Source organism: Cryptomeria japonica, chromosome 6 (genome assembly GCF_030272615.1).
Source record: "Cryptomeria japonica chromosome 6, Sugi_1.0, whole genome shotgun sequence".
Lineage (NCBI taxonomy): Eukaryota > Viridiplantae > Streptophyta > Pinopsida > Cupressales > Cupressaceae > Cryptomeria > Cryptomeria japonica.
Genome location: NC_081410.1, coordinates 153,354,900 through 153,367,897, shown reverse-complemented (window position 1 = coordinate 153,367,897; position 12,998 = coordinate 153,354,900). Strand labels below are relative to the sequence as shown.

General features: G+C 36.5%; 1 long non-coding RNA gene across 1 annotated transcript; it reads right to left on the bottom strand.

Annotated features, from left to right (window-relative positions):
* Window positions 1-203: 203 nt before the first annotated feature.
* On the bottom strand, window positions 204-8,678 carry LOC131035137 (uncharacterized). The gene is made up of 3 exons (XR_009103913.2): window positions 8,156-8,678; window positions 7,899-7,969; window positions 204-830 (listed from the first exon to the last, which is right to left on the bottom strand). It is a non-coding gene; the product is annotated as an uncharacterized LOC131035137 (long non-coding RNA).
* Between the last annotated feature and the right edge of the window lie 4,320 nt (window positions 8,679-12,998).

The following is a 12,998-nucleotide window of genomic DNA, read 5'->3' as shown; positions in this document are numbered from 1 at the left end:
CAAAATCAACTTACACATGTGATGGAATCATAGCATACAAGTCAATTGGCCTAATTCACATTAGGTCACCATACAACTTTGATAAAAAATAAGTTTATGTACACACCAAAGAGAAAATACACGTTACAAATTCAATTTACATATATGACGTAATCATAACATAAATATTACATAATAAAAATATGTATACAAAGCCTAATTCACATTAGATCACCATACAACTTTAATAAAAAGTAAGTTTATGGGCACAACATGGAGAGAATACACATTGGACACATAACACAACAATAACATGAATCATCTTCATGTACTATACATGACATACAAATCAATCACATATAACTCAATGACATGAGCACACAATATGCATCATACAAATTTAATTCGCAAATGTATACTATAGACTTCAATTACATAAATGTCAAAGTTCAATTCACATAAGCACACCATTTTACATTTTATATTAATACACATGAGCACACAATGTATACTATAACTCAATGATATAAATACCATTCAATCCTAATGCACATGAGCACACAATATGCATCATACAAATTTAATTCACAAATGTATACTATAGACATCAATTGCATAAATGTCAAAGTTTAATTCACATAAGCGCACCATACAACTTTAATGAATAACAACCCTATTTACATGACATAACATTTAACCATGTAATATGTACTAGACCATTTTGCATTTTATATTAATCAATTACATGCATATGTCTAACTTACATATGTACTACCAACACTAATTCACATTTGATGCAACACCATACATGTATGCCATGCAACCTTGAGAAAGACAACCTTTATTCAACCCTAAAATGCACAAAACCATTAGAAAAACCATGCAATTTAACCACATATTACACATACAAACTAGTCAATTCAAAACCTAATATTTGCTCACTTCAAAACCTAATATTCACATAAAATCAAATTAATACTATGATTGCTTATTTCCTTATAAACTTTAACTAAACATGTGCTATATTAAAGAAAGTGTATTTTTATAGTATATTTAAAAAAAAAATGATTATTTTATTGTGTAGTTTCAAATATAATTAAACATGTGGTATATTAGAAGGGTATTTTTATACTATATTTAAAAAAATATATATGATTACTTTATGGTGTAGTTTCAAATATAATCATATATAAAGAGTATTTGTCAATTATAAAAAAATATAATCATATATAATAATTTTGGTTAATATTTAAAAAATAAATATATATAATATTTAAAATAATACATCATGAAATAAAAATAATGTTGAATTTTGATGGACATTTATGTAAAGTAATCATTTTAATTGAAAATAAAGAAATTATTTTTATTAACTTTTAAGATTGTGTTTAGTTAACATAAAACTTATTACCATTTAAAAAAATTACAGCAATTATATTTTTGACCAATTTAAAACAATAAAATACAAAATGAAACAAAATAATACTAGTAGAGAAGCAAGAAAGACTCTCAAAGATGTCCATGGCCATCTTTGAGAGTTTTTGGAGGGATATTTCTACCCCTCCTCAAAAAAAAAATGGTATATCTTTGTTGATTATAATTGTTGAGGAATGTTTACAATAAATAATGATAATAATCAATTTACATGTTTTATTCTTCCACTCCATTATTAAACAATATTATACATTGATCCCTTTTCAACTTTCATCATTGTGCACAAATCCTCCAATGAATTTTCTATGTTCAAGTTCTCACTTGTCCAAACCTCCTTTTAAATTGTCACTCATGCAAAACATGTAAATTAAGAGATGAAAATTGGCCTTCACTAATGTCTGTATTTTTCCAACAAAATTCCATTCAGATGAAGAAGAAGAAGAAAAAAAATTCCATTCAGTTATAATCTGGATACTTTGCAAATGACTAATTGATATTATCCAGCCATGATATGGGTATACTAGTCAAACATATGCAAATTGTATTTTCATTGACTGTATGTTGTAATGTGCCAATCAAAATGGGAGGTGCAGAGCATTGAAGAACATTGAGGTGCAATTTGTATTCCTCTGCATAATACTCGTTGAACTCATACCGCATGCCAATGTGTATATTCAAACATTTTATTCAAACAAATGAGAAACAGGGGATGGAAAAAAAACTTACAGAGCTATGGCTGAAAAAAAATTCTAAGCAAATCTTCTTTTTTTTTAAATTGTGACATCCTTTGGTTTTGGAACTGATCTAGATTTCTGGCTTCTCAAATTTTTTGTATCACCGACTCAATAAGATGAAGCACTTTGCATGGGAAACTTATGATTTCTAAGTAGGTTTGTGTTCTGTTTTGGGCAGGACACCTGAGCCCACCAAAAGATTACAAATCCAGAAGCATATTCAGTAAAACATATATATAGGTTGTGAGATCTAATCTAGTGCATGCCATATTCATCTTACTTTTTGTCATCAAATGACAAACCATATAAAAAAGGAAAAGTGAAAAACAGTAAAGAAGACATTAGTTAAAACTTAAAACCATGGGGGACATAACGGCCAGTGGGCCGTGGAGCACACCAATTTGCATGATCACGTGTCCATTTTCATCTCTGCATAAGCACACCAATTTGCATGATCATGCTTGGAAGCTGGTTAGAAGCTTCCTTGTTATCAGAAAAGATGGCCAGTTTTCAGACTACATTGGGACATCATATTGGTAGGAAGGGGGTATGTAAATAGCTACTTATTCATAATCTGCATAATTTGCATCTCCTCTCTGATCCTAAACTACGTACTGTGATCCTCGTTTCAAATCATCTGAGTATGATCTGAAAAATTGATGCAAATTTTTTTTAATACTATCTAATCCAGAAACAATTTCGCAGTATCTCTAGGGATTGTGAAAATCTGATATCATTAAACTTCATTCAAATATCTTCTTCCAATTTAGAAATTTGCTACTCAATGTGATTAAATTGCACATCAATAATCTACTTGAGTTTAAAAACAACTTCATGCGAACTGGGATACAATGTTGTAGTCTAGTTCATCCAAGGTAGTGTGGAATAGTGGAGGAATAGGTAGGATAATTTTTTGAGAAGTGTTTAGTTTCATGAGGACTGCTCAAGGCTATGAGCATAATCTGAGTAGGAAGTATGCCCTCTTATGATTTGTGTTAACCTCTTAGTATTATATAGAGGCAGGTGCTTCCTATTTGTCTTATTTTAGCAACAACAAGAAATTGTAGACAGGTAAGGGATTTTTCTGTATCATGATGAAGACAGAGTAACTTGTAAAGACATAACTATAAAACTGTCCCTTTAGGCAGCTGATCCAAACTGTCACTGTTAAATTACAGATTTAACCCGGTTGTCAGTATCATTTAGAGGATTGATCGAACTTATCTATTCAATAACTATCCAAGTTGGATTAAGTCAGATAAATTGTATGGCAATGTATCTATTGTCCTGATACGTGTTTACATGTTGTAAGGATAACTTTGATCCTGATACTTGTTTACATATTGTAAGGATAAATTTGATCCTAAAGCTTCTTATGGAATATACACAAAGTGCAGATATATATCTGTAAATCGGCTGAGTTAGGAGCCCTGATCCTGTTTATTTGATCTCTCTCATGTGTCACTTGAAAGGTTTTTCATTGGGCTTCTGTCATGATAGTATAATAAACAAGTAGAGGAGAGAGAATCTTGCTGCCTTAAGTTGCTTGAAGAAGGAAATGCCATTAGTTAGTAACAGAAAATATAATGTTTGCTACCAATCACCTATTTGAGGCCATCTTCGGAAACTCCAAGTATATGGATGTTTCTGAGTGACCTCATTTGCAAAGATTAAAAGATATTAGTGTATCCTATAAAAAGCATAGGGGCTTTTGCTGCTGAATATGTTATTTATTGTGCTGATATAATCTTGCATTTGTATTTTGTTAACAAAGCTGTTTTGAACCTCAAAAACGTTGTGGTGCACTCCCAAAACAATTCTTTGTTTCTTTTGTAGGATGTAAGTGTATTCAAAGTCATAGTGTCTCTTAAATAATTAAGAGCTTCTATTGACACTTGTTTTCTGCTCTTTAGTTTCATAGAGTCTCTTCTTCGATACTCCACACTCCGAGTCAAGGTGAAGTAGTATGGAGATCAGGCTAAGTGCTCCACACTTAAAATAGTTCCAAAAATATTTTCCACAACTACAACACGATGAAATGGGGATGACTTCTCTTCAAGAAAAGGCAAATGATCCAAGAAAATCAAGATTAGATTCTCAATCCATTTTGAAGTTCATAGGAATTTCACAATCTATTTTTGAGTCCACATGGATTTCAGTGTATCAATGATTCATCATAGTATTATAATCGGGATGCTAAAAGAAAGATAAACATTATTATTCAGCAATTACAGCAGATTAAAAAGCTCCTAAGTGTCGTCATCTTGCTAGATTGGGTTTCCAAATGAAGTGAATTTTTTGTTGGTCATATGGCTAAACTCTATTCGTCTTTTAGTTGCATACCCAGAATATGAAATTACAAGTGAGTACAACAGCTTCCAGTCATGGTAAAATATGAATTAGGTAACCCTGTTACACAGCTGGCTTTCTTATATTTGGGTTTGGCAAGTGAGATCCATTCCTCTTTGTTTAAACTTGAATATTTAAAACATTAGATATCAGTTGGATTTCGTTGGCGAAGATCCCTTCCAATGTTGGAGAGTTGAGATCCATTTCTGTCTGGGAATCATTAATACATTCGACATATCTCTGTCTTGCAAAAGATGTTGCAACAGTAACTAAAACTGTGAAGTTCACAACTACATATTTTCTTAGGCAACTAGGCTCTTTTTAGTGTTGAGATAGTGTAACTGTACGGTGCCATGTTACTAAATGTGCAGTTTCCAATTTGCAGGCATTTGCTCACGAGGTCATGGAGTATGTGGAGTTGGACAACTTAAGGTATGCATTGGTAGGCCTACAAGGCATTTTTTCATTAGGTCATGGAGTATGTGGAGTTGGACAACTTAAGGGATGCATTATGTCACTGGGTTATCAACTGAACAAAGAAAAAGGTTGACAATTGCTGTAGAGATTGTTGCAATTCGCTCTTCAATTTTCATGGATGAACCCATTTCTGGACTACAAGAGCTACTGCAATTGACATGTGAACTCTGTAGTATTGTTGATGCTGGAAGAACTGTTGTATGTACTGTTCATTAGCCTAGAATTGACATCTTTGAAGTATTTGATGAGGTGAGAGAATATCTTAGTTGAGACTATCTTATATCGTTAGTTTCAGTGATCGATAATAATTTCTACCTACAATGGATTCAGTTACTTTTGATGAAAAAAGGACAAATCGTTTACAATGAACCATTAGGCCGCAACTCTCACAAGATTGTCGAATATTTCGAGGTCAGGACTTGTAGATGAGATATCACAACAAGATCTTTATCAGACAAGAAAGGTTCTAGAAGGCATAAAAATTCCTTACTTTCAGAATTGTGAACTGCGGGCTTTTTATCTAAGCTTGAGTAAATTCTATAAAGTTTGTTTAGTGAATGACTAGACAGGTATCTTAAGGAAACAAAGCATGGTACGACATGTGAGAAGTTGGAGAATGCACAAGAAAAACTAGGCATGTTCTTGGAGTGTATGTCTTTCTATTAGATTTAAATTGGAAAACATTTGCAGATAACAGCAGCAATTATACGAGAAAATTTACAAATAAAGTTTCCCCATGTAAACTGTACTATTCTTCCAAGGGAAAGTCAACCTTCAGAACATATAATTCTGCTAACAGCTATATGAAAGTTTGGCATAGAATGATGGTGGTGCACTGGTGCAGAAGCACAGAAGATGGATAAGCGATCTTCTTCAGTTTGGTTTTGGCATCTTTCTTTTTCAGTTTTTCAGCTTGCCATTGATATCATCTGCTTTTGTGGCATAATGGGGTTAGTAGCTGATATTGCGAATGGGGATGAGTTCAAAAATGAAATCTTGGCATCACTTCAACTCTATCAGGAATCATTAAACCGAGTCAAGATGTTTTTTCGCCACATATTGGGTTAAGGTCCAAACAAAAGGGCAATAGAATTATGTTTTGGGGAAAGTTTTCAATGCATATTCCATCGAGTTGAAAATATGAGATCTGGAAAGCCAACGCGTTCACAGTTTAATAAAAAGGGAAATTGCGAGTTTTGAAACAGAGTTTGGATATCCATCAAAGCATAAATGATAATCGCAGTTACCCTGGTAGACATGTGCGCAAAATGTGGAAGCAAATGCATGCCATGTGATCCATTTGACAAAATGCTTCATTCGAAATGTAGTTTCATGGACACGTATGAGAAATATGGAACCATCGACGTGACATGTGAACTGATTGAATGATTGTCTCATTGAAATGAATTTCAATGACTGCAGGATATGAACGGCCAAAATGGACTTGTTGAAAGGGCTTAGAAACTGTCGCTGGTAGGTGTGGAAGTTGATTCATTGCCCAAACATCATGTGGCTGAAAATTGATTGCAGATTACTGTTAGCCAAGGAAAGGCGAAGGGGCAATGTGGAGAATAAAGTAAAGTTGACCGAATAAGCAAAATTGAAAGGTCAAGAAGCTACACAGCCAGCTGAGTAAGGATAGAGGCATTGGAAGAAATAAAGAGTTTCAAAGGAAGAAGAAAAAACACCATCTAACCATATGAAACGGCTTTGAATTACCAAGATGTAGAAATGCAATATAACTCAGAATAGAAAGACGATGTGGAGGTGTGTGGCCAACAGGAGTGGCATCGGCCCAAGTACATGAAAGGGGAATAGTACGTAGAGAATAAGAATATTGAGCAGAGGGTGTTTGTCTGTGCAGATTGAGAAGAGCCTATTGAGAGAGGCCAATGTTGTCCAATTGTATATAGAACGATTTGCATATTGAGATGCATTTGATGAATAAAGTAAAAATTGTGTTGAGTTTATTTGTAACAGCGAGACTATGTTTGTATTTTGAAATTTGAATTTGTAAGACAAGGAGTTGTCTTGCATCATGCACCAACATAAAATCATGTTGCCGATAAAACTGTAGCAGTTATCTCAAATACCGCAAAGATTCATCAGGTACATCTATATTATATGACTGGGAGGCCCCAGCAAAGGGCATCATATCTCCTCTTTATTAAACCAAAACGAGAAGAAATAGGTGTTCCTTCCAATCATGAGAAAGGAGGAAATAATGAGGGAAACCAATCGTTGAGAAAAAAATTGGGTCTAAGAAAAAATGAAATGCTAAAACTCAAATAGAGAGAGCCATGGCTTCCTCTTGGGAAAATAACCGGGGAGAACCTATTAAAAAAACCTTCCGGTCAAGAGGAACAAAATACTAGAACTAATAGAATAAATCTATGGAAGTAACAGTGTTCTTAGAAAAAACTAGGGAGATTGCATCAAAGTTTCAGTTCATCAGCTTCTCACATTGATAGCATGACACCAGCAAACCACCTTAGCAGCTCCAGGGTAAATCAGATTTCATTCTCCAATTATCCAACAAGATTTCAGAGCCATGGGTTTGCAAGTTGGCTACAAAATCTAAGCAAACTGTAGCACCTATTTCTAAGTGCAGTGGACATCTCTCCAAAGGAAACATCCAGCGAGTGGGGTCAATTTAATTATGTAAACCTTGAGTTCTATAAAGCTCTATTTATGATATAATAAGGTTTTACATCATAGAAGGGCATTCAATGGAATAGAGTGACCCTATTTGAGAAGGCTTATTTAACAGAGTAGTAAAAATATAAATCAATCTAGTAAGTACTGGCTCATTTAACAAAAGAAAAATCTATTTAAATTTATAAAGAACAGAATAATAACAGGTTCTACAAAATAGCTAAATAGCTAAATTTTAAAAAAGAAGTCGTCTGGACTCATGAGACATACCTGATCGATCACAACCAGCTCACTATCAAGCCCTTTTAGCCATGAACCGAGAGTTTCATCGCACGTTGGGACTGTAAATCAAAACAAGGAACATTTTATTCAAACAAATGAGAGACAGGGGATGGGAAAAAGAAAAACCTACAAAATTATGACTGACCAACATTTAAAGAAAGCAGGGTAACTATGCCTTACTACATGAAAGGAAAATGTTTAGCAAATTGAGAAAGAGAGGATAGAGCTAACAAACTTTAACACACCTCAGTTTCTAAATCTTTCAAAGAGAGAAATAATTCCGTAAGCACCATATGTCCAATAACCCAACACTCCAATGTAAATGCAAAGCTCAGTCCCACTGCCACAAATCCTCTCTCCCTCTCTTACCCTGATTTTACAGAGCATGGCTTCAAATGTATGAATCTCTATCTCTCTTGCCCTGATTTTATAGGCCATGGCTTCGAATGTATGAATCTCAGTCCCACTACCAGTCCCTACCACAAATCCTCTTACCCTCTCTTGCCCTGATTTTATAGACCATGACTTCAAATGCATGAATCTCCAATGGCTAGTCCAGCTGGCCTTAGGCTCCAACGTTCAAGCATCAATCTCCCAACGGCTAGGCTCCAGTGTTCCAACGGCAAGCTCTTCCGACGTTCAAGCCGATTCTAAACAAAATTTATTAAAGCTGTGTGTTGCGTAAACAAAAATCGAGCTCTCCCTGAAGAAAGCATCTGGGCTGGCATTAGGCTCCAACGCTCCGCTCTCAATTCTAATCATTGTGTTTTTTTGGTTGCTGGGTGTGATTTTTGGTGACATGTTTGAACAATTTTTATTTTTTTTATTTTGATAATTTAGTTACAAGTGAGTTGGAAAAATTAAGATTTAGTTTTAATGGCATGTTTGAACCCAAATTTTTTTTATAAAATTCAGTTTTTTGTCAAGGTGAATCGCATGGCATTGACTCCTCTTCTCTTCTATTAGTATTATTTTTAACATCTATTGTTTCTTTTGACTATCTTAGAACAAGTGTCATATAGTGGCATTACTTATAATAAAAATCTTTGTTCTAATTTTTAATTATTATAATTTTGAATAGTAATAAAAATATTTATTTTAATTTTTAATTATTGAATCATTGTTTTTTATTAATAAAGCAGTGAGAACAAGGGCACTGACCCTTTATATAGCATAACTATTAACGAAACCACAGTGCAGAAACAACAATATAACAACATTAACAACAACTAACAACAAAAAGAGACCAAGTCTTTAGAAATCAGAAATAACAGTAGAAAACACAAAAACAAGCTACAAGGGTACTTGCACACCCCAGTGGCATCCATGGCATTGTTCCATTCATTGGACAAGAACTTGTAAAGGTCCCTAGCCTCTTACTTATCCTCCTCCGTGTCCGCAGTATGTTCCCTAAGCAAAGAGAGGGTGAGCATCGAGCTATGTAACACCTGCAAATGAAATTTGTTAAGACTCGCCATTTGGGCATCCCAGGCCTCCATCTTGCTCTTAAGTCGGTTGACATTGTCCATGATAGCTTGCAATTCAAGCACGGGGGCCAGGTTTTCAATCCTCTCCGCGATGTCCAACACGTCCATATGCAACTTTTCCATTCTCTGTAGAGTAGGGACACCCTGGGGGTTCACAACAACCATGTCATCCGTAGTCTTTTCCATCTCCTTGGGCACATCTTCAGCAAAGGGGTTGTTAATGTCATTACCCAGGCCCATTAGGGGGAGAGATTGCATCACATGTTCTGCCATCTTTAAATTGAGGTCCAAGTTACCAAAGTCCAAGGCTTTGTTATCAGAAATTTCCTCACCCATGACACCCTCAAAGCCCATGTTCATAGGGAACGTATCCTTAACAATAATAGGGTCCTAGGTTTGCATCCCAAAATTGCCCGTGTTAGCGGCACCAATAGTGGTTGGAACCATGGGGTCCCTAGTCATATCCACATCCACAGCATCCCATCAGCGGCCCCCATAGTGGTATTAGGGTCCTCTCCCTCCTTGTCCCCAATGGGGTCCTCCTCCGAGTCAATATTTTCGATCACCGGGGTCTTATTCTTGCGGCTTTTGGAAGCCAGTCTAGAGGATCTCCTTTTAACCTCAGAAACAGGGGAAGGATTGTCATTCTCAGCATCCTCAGAGGATGAATTGCCATCAAAGACAATACGTTTGCATTTAACAGGGGTTTTTCCTTTGCCCTTAGATAGGGAGTGGGAAGCACTGGGAGAGGCTGACAAATTCAAACTGGGGGAGACCGTAGATAAAGAAACAATAGAGGCATAAGAAGGCAGAGACATGGTGGTTGTAGCAAAGCCTTCATGAGGATACTAGAAAAATCTAGGGAAGGTCATAGATAGGGCGACAAGCTGCTGAGGAGTAGGCATGGGGGGCTGAGAGAGCGAGAGGTTTCGGGGTGGCAAAGGGCCTCATGGAATTTATACAGCCTATAAATGAGGCCTTGGTGAAGGAGGTAGGGCGGCTTATCCCCATGCTTGGGATTCATGGTGTCTTTAACAAAGCTTTCAATAGAGTGCAGTAAATAAAAGGTAGACAAAGCAAATTATTATTGTGGAAATGATTGAGAAGGGGCAAATGATAGTAGTAGAATACCTTGTTCTTGCCCTCGAGAGTGAAGTACTTCATGATCATAAGGCAGATCATGTTCCATGGGTGTTTGAGCTCCTCTCGAGCAAACCCACCCTGGCGTTTGACAGGTTCTTCGCAGTTGCGAAAGAATCGTTTCAAACCTTCGCTATTGGCAACATGGTCAGTACGCTTCCAGCATTGACCGTCAAGGGTTAGCTTCGTAGCCTAGGAAATAGTCTCCTCAGATACATCAAAGGAAATGTCGCCCACCGAGACACGCCTCCCAGACTAGGAGGAGGCAAAAGCAGCCGAGAGCTGCTCATCGTGGCCCTGCAGACATTCTAAAAAATCGGCAACCCCTCCTTCAAAGCAGAAATTCCAGACCAGGGGGTCATTTTTGAAATCATCCGGATTATCCAATTCGTATCTAACTTTGTCACCCCCCATATCCTCTGCCAACAAAGCTTCTTTAGTCATGAAAAAAATTTGCAAAGAAAGTTGCAGAGACCTTTCGAGAAGCAAGCCGAGAAAAGATAATGGGAAGTATGTGAGCCCGACGTCAATAAATGAGACATGAAGTTGGGCGAATGGGAAAAATTGAAATCACTTTTAGAAATGATTTCCTGGTTACAAGGCATGAAGAGCCAGCAAATACTGATGACAACGAACACATTGACAATCCAATCGTACCTCATCATGACGATGTAAGCCCAAAGGAATTACCAACAAAGCAACACGTCAATCACCACCAGACTAGTCAAACGAGTCACAACCACATCAGAAAAGATCGAAGGGATATTCTCATAATTTGAATTATGAAACCAACACCTCTAGACCACCCCAAGGGAAGAGAGGAGAGTAAGGAAAATACTTGGAAGCAACTCAATCATTAATAAGAATTTTTTATTTCTCTTCCTGAAGAAGGAAGTTAACATGGTCCAGGAGGGAATTGTGACTCCTCCAACATCTCAAGCTTGAGAGATTTAGTCCAATGGCTGCCAGAGCATCTAGCACTCTATTGCCTTCCCTAAAGGCATGCATGATTTTAAATGAGTCAAGCTCAGAGATGAGCCTCGAGGTCAGCGATTACTTTAGTGGCGAATATTCGCCAATGGCAAATTTTTCAAGTCGGCCCTGTCGGAAATGGCAAATATTTTGTACCATATGGGGGTGGCCATGTCACCAGAACATTATCAATTTCCGTCAACGTCATGGCCCGATCGCCATATGTTTTATGCAATTAAATGTTTCTATGCGATGATTTCGCCAATACAATATATGGTGGATACAAGGTAAATTTAATTATTTCACCTACACTCTCCGAGGTTGCCTTAATAGATGACCTTAATTCGCCTATAGGCATGTGAAGATTTGTTATCCGGGGGGACCCAATTCGCCCGATATCTTGCCAACGCGTGTCTCCAATCACCCCAACTTTCGCCAACTATATTGTATTCGCTATTCGCCTATTATTTGGACGACCTATAATCGCCTCGAAAATTACATAAGTCATATTTGGACAACCTATAATCGCCTCGAAAATTACATAAGTCATGTTATAATTACACGGGATTCGCCAAATATTTGTATACTGGTAAATTCCCGCGGAATTCACCATATAAGGATTGGTATAAATACATGCAAAGATCAGATCTATCTCAACACAATCTGGTGGATTCTAGGTTCTGAGTTCTGATCAATAGCGAAGTTTCAGACCAAGGAAAATCATTGTTGTTGACTGTATTGGCGACTGCCTATTACCTAAAGCCTAAAGGTGAGCGATCATATTTTTGAACTGGTATATTATACATTATAGTCTATTATTGCTTCTTCAGCAAATTGATATTTTTTTGGCAGCCTTTATTTCGTTGGAGATGTCGAATAGGAAGAGGGGTAGGAAACCTGAATGTGGGGAAGGCCAGGAGAGGCCAACAAAAAGCAGAACGTTGTCTTCGTACTTTGGCATGGGAAAAGATTGTGGTACTGGTGAAAATCAGGAAGGTACATCATCACAAGTACAAGTACAAAATTCGCCACCTGCACCGCATGTTGAAGATGGCGGTGAACTTGATATCTCAGATCAGGATGATCTTGAAGAAGATTATCTGGCAGATACCCAAGTTAGCCGAAATGATATAATTGACTTGGGTGATAATTCCATTGATGATAATGCATGGAAGGGGAAAAGAAAAGGCATATCAAAAAATGGTGAACCACAATCAAAAAAGGATCGGGAGTGGGATATGTCAGTCAGGAATTTTCAAATTAATTGGGCATCGAAGTATCCATTCATTGAACCAGTGGAGAATCCAATTGAAGGCGAGCCTCCAATAGAATGCAAGTGTAAGATTTGCACTTGGAAAAATAAGAAGGAAATTAGGTTGCAGCTAAAATTTGACACCATAGAAAAGCATATGGGTAAAGTTTATGAAAAACAAATGATAGACGAGGTTGAAAAATCAGTGATAAGATGGAAAACAAAGAATGAATGTAA